A 6,907-nucleotide genomic window follows, 5' to 3' on the forward strand; every position below is an offset into this window, starting at 1 on the left:
CACCTTGATCTTTGGACTTCCTAGCCTCCAAAACTGTAATAAAATAAATTTGTTTATTATAAATTACCCAGTCTCTTGTATTTTGTTATACTAGCACAAATGGACTAAGACAGTAACATGGGACCTAGAACCCTTGGGGATGAGAGTGTTTTAGTCTTCTAGAGCTGTATTAACAAAATATCACAGTCTAGATGGCTTAAACAACAAAAATTAATTCTATAATTCTTGAGGCTAGAACTCCCAGATCAAGATCTGGAAAAGTTTAGTTTCTGGTAGGGGCTTCCTTCCTGGCTTGCAGACAGCCTCTTTGTTCTCACATATCTTTTCGTTGGTGTAATTGCATGAAAAGTGAAAGAAATCTCCTCTCTTCCTCTTCTTATAGGGCCAGCAATCTTATCAGATTAGGGCCCTGTATTAATCTGTTCTCACATTGTTGCTATAAGGAACTACTCGGGACTGGGTAATTTATGAAGAAAAGAGGTTTGACTCACAGTTTCACAGGCTTAGCAGGAAGTATGACCAGGAGGCCTCTGAAACTTACAATCATGGCAGAAGGCAAAAAGGAAGTGAGCACGTCTTCACATGTCCAAGCAGGAGAGAGGGAGTGTGAAGGGGGAAGTGCTACACACTTTCAATCAAACAGATCTCGTGAGAACTGTTTCAATCAAACAGATCTCGTGAGAACAGATCACAAGAACAGCAAGAAGGACGTCTGCCCCATGATTCAATCACCTCCCACCAGGCCTCCTCCCCTGACATGTAGGGATTACAATTAGACATGAGATTTGGGTAGGGACACATAGCCAAACCATATCAGTCCCTATGCTTATGACTTCATTTAATTTTAATTACCTCCTGAAGGCCCTATGTTCAAATACAGTCACACAAGTGACTGGGGTTGGGACTTCAACTTATGAATTTTGGAGGAACACAATTGAGTCCATTGAAGAGATCATGGGTCATCTCACCAGGTAAGCCCCCTGGATCAATAGGGGTACTAACTGATGGTAAAGGTAATCTAGCAAATATGAAAAAAGACGGATTAGGAGTATCAGTTTTGGCCTCAAGACAGCTATAGCAACAAGAACTCATACCACTAACCTTCTTTTTTTTTTTATGTTTTCTAAGAAAAAAGGACAAGACCTTGGTGGTGTTTTCTCTGACACCACTTCAAGAATTATAAAACAATGCTGAAATAAATCAGACATGACATAAACAAATGGAAAAATATTCCATGCTCATGGATAGGAACAATCGATATTGTTAAAGTGGTCATAGTGCCCAAAACAATTCACAGATTCAATGCTATTCCTATCAAACTACCAGTGATATTTTTCACAGAATCAGAAAAAAAAAAAAAGTATAAGGAATGAAAAAAGAGCCTGACTAGCCAAAGCGATCCTAAGCAAAAGGAACAAAGCTGGAGACATCACCCAACCAGACTTCAAACTATACTACAAGGATACAGCAAACAAAATGGCATGGTATTGGCACAAAAATAGACACATAGACCAATGGAACAGGTTAGAGAACCCTGAAATAAAACCACACACTGACAATCATCTGATCTTCAACAAAGCTGACAAAAACAAGCAATGGGGAAAGGATTCCCTATTCAATAAATGGTACTGGGATAACTGGCTAGCCTCATGCAGAAGATTGAACCTGGATTCCTTCCTTTCAACATATATAAAAATCAACTTGAGATGGATGAAACACTTAAATGTAACACCTAAAACCACGAAAAACCTAGAAGAAAATCTAGGAAGTACCATTTTGGACATAGGCCCTGGCAAAGATTTCATGATGCAGACAACAAAAGCAATATAAAAAAAAAAATTTGACAAGTGGGACCTAATTAAACTAAAGAGCTTCTGAACAACAAAAGAAATTATCAGCAGAATAAACATACAACCTACAGAATGGGATAAAATATTTGCAAACTATGCATCTGACGAAGGTCTAATATTCAGAATCTATAAGAAACTTAACAGCAAAAAAAAAAAAAAAAAAAAACCATTAAAAAATGGGCAAAGGACATGAACAGATACTTCTCAAAAGACAAAATAGATGCAGCCAACAAGCATATGAAAACATGCTCAACATTGCTAATCATTAGAGCAATGCAAATCAAAACCACAATGTGATACCATTTCACACCAGTCAGAATGGCTATTATTAAAAACAAAAAATAACAGATACTGGCAAGGTTGCAGAGAAAAGGGAACATTTATACACCACTGGTGGGAATGTAAATTAGTTTAGCCACTGTGGAAAGCAGTTGGAAATTTCTCAAATAATTTAATACAGAAATACCATTTGATCCAGCAATCCTATTGCTGGGTATAAACCCAAAAGAATATTAAATTGTTCTATCACAAAGACACATGCATGCATATATTCATCCCAGCACTATTCACAATAGCAAAGACATGAAAGCAACCTATATAACCATCAGTGGTGGACTGGATAAAGAAAATGTGATACATGTACACCACAGAATTCTACATTGCCATAAAGAAGAATGAAATCATGTCCTTTGCATTGATATCAATAGAGCTGGAGGCCATTATTCTAAATGAACTAACAAAAGAACAGAAAACCAAATACTGCGTGTTCTGACTTATAAGTGGAAGCTAAACATTGAGTACACATGGACACAAAGAAGGAGACAATAGACAATAGACACTTGGGCCTACTTAAGGTGGAGGGTGGGAGGAAGATAAGCATCAAAAACTACCTATGTGGTACTATGCTCATTGCCTGGGGGACAAAATAATCTGGACATCAAATCTCCATGGCACACAATTCACCCATGTAACAAATCCACATATACACTTTCTGAACTTAAAAAATAAAAGTCAGAAAAAAGAAAATAAAAAGTACTGATTTTAAAAACTAATAACTTAAAACTGCCACATGCAAAAAAATAAAAATAAAAATAAGCAAACCCAAAATGGTCCACAAAACATTCTCCTTTTATTTTGAAGGTTTTATGATGCATTGTTATCATTAACCAGTCTTTTACTATTAAATGGTCAATTGAAACAAACAGTTCTGGGACCATTCTTCTACCACTGATTAAGACTGGGGTGGCAGGTATTAGAGATAATATGCGTTTAGCCTTCTGAGCTTTCTGGGAATATTTGGTGACCTTGCCAGCTCCAACAGCAATCTGGTCCACTGCTTTGATGACATCCACAGCAACTGTCTGCCTCATACCACAAACAGAAAAACAATCCAGAGGAGGATAGTCAGAGAGACTCTCAACACATGTGGGCTTGCCAGGAATCATATCCATGATGGCAGCATCGCCAGACTTCTAGAATATAGGGCCATATTCCAGCTTCTTATCAGAACAGCAATCAATCAGTTCCTTCAGCTCGGCAAACTTGCAAGCAATGTGAGCTGTGTGACAATTTAGTACAGGGTCATAGCCAGCACTGACTTAACCTGGATGGTTCAGGATAATCACCGGAGCACTGAAGCCAATTGATTGATTATGTTTGCTGTCACCAGCAATGTTGCCATGATGAACATCTTAACAGACAAATTCTAGATACTGAAGCCCAAATTGTCACCAGAAAGAACTTCACTCAAAGCTTCATGGTGCATTTCAACAGACTTCACTTCAGTTGTAACATTGACTGGAGCAAAGGTGACCACCATGCCAGGTTTGAGAATACTAGCCTCCATTTGGCCACCAGGGACAGTAACAATACCATCGATTTTATAGACATTCTGGAGAGGCAGACGAAAGGACTTGGCAGTTGGATGAGTTGGTGATAGGATGCAGTCCAGAGCTTCAAGCAGCATGATTCTATTAGCATTGCCATCTTTACAGGTGACTTTTCATCGCTAGATCCAAGGCATGCTAAGCACTTGGTTCCAGCATATTGTCATCATTCCAACCAGAACTTGGCACACACGCTTCTATGTTGGAGTTCTAGCCAATTTTGTTTTCTTTTTTGTTTTTTGTACCTATGCCACTTCTTCCAAGAATGCAGCCAATTTTCTTAATGTAAGTGCAGACTTCCTTAATAAATTCTTCGTATTTCTTCTAACTGCAGGGTGGCTTAGTGGAATCCATTTTGTTAACACAAATAATTAATTGTTTCACACTCAGTGTATAAGCCAGAAGGGCATGCTTACAGGTTTGCCTATTCTTGGAGATACTAGCTTCAAATTCACCAACACCAGCAGCAAGCATCAGGACAGAATAGTCAGCCTAAGATGTGCCTGTAATCATGTTTTTGGTAAAGTTTCTGTGTCTTGGGGCATCAGTAAGTCATGTAGTACTTGCTGATTTCAAATTTCCACAAGGAGATATCAATAGTGACACCACATTCACACTCAGATTTCCGTTTATCTAAGACCCAGGCATACTTGAAAAAGCCCTTTCCCATCTCAGCAGCCTCCTCAAAGTTTTCAATGGTTCTTTTGTCCACCAGATGGCCAGTAGTGGTGGGCTTGCCCGAATCTTGATGTCCAATGACGATGATGCTGACATGAGCCTTTTCCTTTCCCATTTTGGCTTTTAGGTGTGCTTTTCATGACACCTGTGTTCTGGTGGCAAACCCATTGCTAAAAAGCCAAATACATTTTTTATAATACCACAGAGAGCAACCAGAATCCTGAAGGAGCTTTCCCAAGATGAGCAAACTTGTCATATGAAACAATTAAATTCAAGCATCACAGGGATAAAACGTAGTGAATTTACATACAAATTCATAATGATGGAAATGATCTAGTAATGATGGAAAAAAACAGATTTAAAAAAGGGAGAAAAATGACACCTTAATTGTCCATGAGCCAGTAAGTGGCAATGCAATTGAGTGTGCAGGTGAAAAGGCTGCCCTCTACCTATGTTCAAAGCATTCACATCTTTTTCATGAAATACCAGATAATGAATTCCAACAAATTAAAGGCATCCTTTGCTTGACTTTACTCTGAATTCTTGAAGTTTGTTTCCTGGCTCTGAATGTCACTGACCTTGTCTCACTTTTTTTGTCCTTAATCACACCACAACTGCACTGATTAACCTCAATCTACAGTGGAGGACCAATCCTGTCCTTAATCCTATCCTTAATCAGGAGGTAATGAAGTCTTTCTAGCCCATCTCTCAGCTGTGAGTGACATTTCTGCTAGTCCAGTGTAAACCAGATGCCTCTATTCTGAAAATTGGCTTCTGCTATTTCCTTGAGTCTTGTTAATAAACCTTGAAGAGTAGCAGAATATACCACCCCAAAATGTGCCACTTTGACTTAAGGATTTTCTTGAGGCAAAAGCCGTTGGGAAGAAGCAGATAACAAGATACAAAAGCTCTCTGCCCTGCCCCTATTTGCCTAAAAGCAGGGTATAAATCTGTAAAGGTGTCTCCCCTCACCACTCAACCAAGAAAAATTGAAATTAATCATCACAGACAACTCTAGACCCTCAGCGGCCTAGGGACACCCCAAGATGAATCTTCATAACAAATGTTATTAACTAGCCCTTATCTTCCATTAGTTTCCCCCGTGTGTTTACCTTCCCCAAATTTACTTTCCTAGAAACACGAAGTCCTTTTACTCTGTTTTGCCACTTCTCTAAATATTTATTTTTATTTTGTTAAGATGTTATGTAAGCCCACATTTTAAGCATTCCTTTGAGTTTCACATCATTAGTGTCTGTTGCTCGATGTGTATATATGGGGCACATGTTAATCAAATCGTTTGCTTTTCTCCTGCTAATTTATCTTTTGTCAGTCTAATTCACAGGTCCCAGCCAATGAACCTAAAATGGTAGGGGGAAAAAGGTTTTTCCTCTTCTATAGCCTGTTACTCAGATCTCTACAGGACTAGGGACTTCTTTGTCTTACCAGTAATGTTCATCCCTGGGATTTGCCTATAGCCCATGAACCCTCTTATGTTATGGTAGACTTCCTGGAATGCTGCACACCTCCTAGCTTTGATCATACAATATCACTCGAATCAATGTGCTTTGACCATCTGCAGGGATATCCCATTATTCTCTCTCTCTCTCTCTCTGTTACTGATTCCTTCTCTGGGCATACAATAACGCATTCTGTAGCTATATCTCTGCCTGGTGGTCTGGCAGAACCTGAAGCCGTCTCAGTCACCACAGGGTCTATGCATTTTGCAGTCTGTCCTAAGCCACTATAGATACTGGAGCCATGCTTGGCTATGTCATGAAAAATTATACTGGAATCATTGTAATGTACTAATACATTAATTGCCATATTTTTGTAGGAAAACTAAGTCTCAAACTACCACTCAAATCTTGCTGTCATTTTCTTTGTTTTCTGCCAAATCAAATAAACTTAGTCAAAACTATTTCTCATGAGCCTATTGGCTTTATTTTGGCATATGGAACATTTTCAATAATCTACATCATCTTGCTCACATAGAAATACAGTGGTTGACTAACTGGATTAGAAGTTAGGTAAACATTGCCAGCTGTGATTACAAACACAGTATAGGCCTTCTTGTGACACTCCCCTCCTTCTGCCCTTGTACTGTGCTGTATTTATATTTGCCATGTTAACTAGAAATTTGTTTTAAAAAGTGAACACTGCTTCTTGAGCTTGACCTTCATTTTGAATAATTCTAGTTGCTATCCTTTGTAAAGCTTAAATCACAAAGCAGCTTCGTTCCATTTGCTTATAAATCTTTTACATTATTTCAGATTTGGCTATTTTCAAAATAGAAGTGTCTTTCTTTTTCTTCAAATTGAGGTATGTCTTTTCTGTTCAGCAATACTGCTTTCATTTAACAATTAAAGTGTGAAGGAACTAAGACTGAACAATTGAGCACAGTTGCTGCTATGCTCAAGATATTTTCAAAGTTTATAGATAGCAATAAAAGTCTTCACAATGAAAAAAGTATGCAAATGTGATTAGCACTCTTAA

At 38.3% G+C, this 6,907-nt stretch overlaps 1 pseudogene; it reads right to left on the reverse strand.

The window, feature by feature from the left end:
• Positions 1 to 906: 906 nt before the first annotated feature.
• On the reverse strand, positions 907 to 4,529 carry LOC103232957 (elongation factor 1-alpha 1 pseudogene; annotated as a pseudogene).
• Between the last annotated feature and the right edge of the window lie 2,378 nt (positions 4,530 to 6,907).

This window comes from Chlorocebus sabaeus, chromosome X (assembly GCF_047675955.1).
Source record: "Chlorocebus sabaeus isolate Y175 chromosome X, mChlSab1.0.hap1, whole genome shotgun sequence".
NCBI lineage: Eukaryota > Metazoa > Chordata > Mammalia > Primates > Cercopithecidae > Chlorocebus > Chlorocebus sabaeus.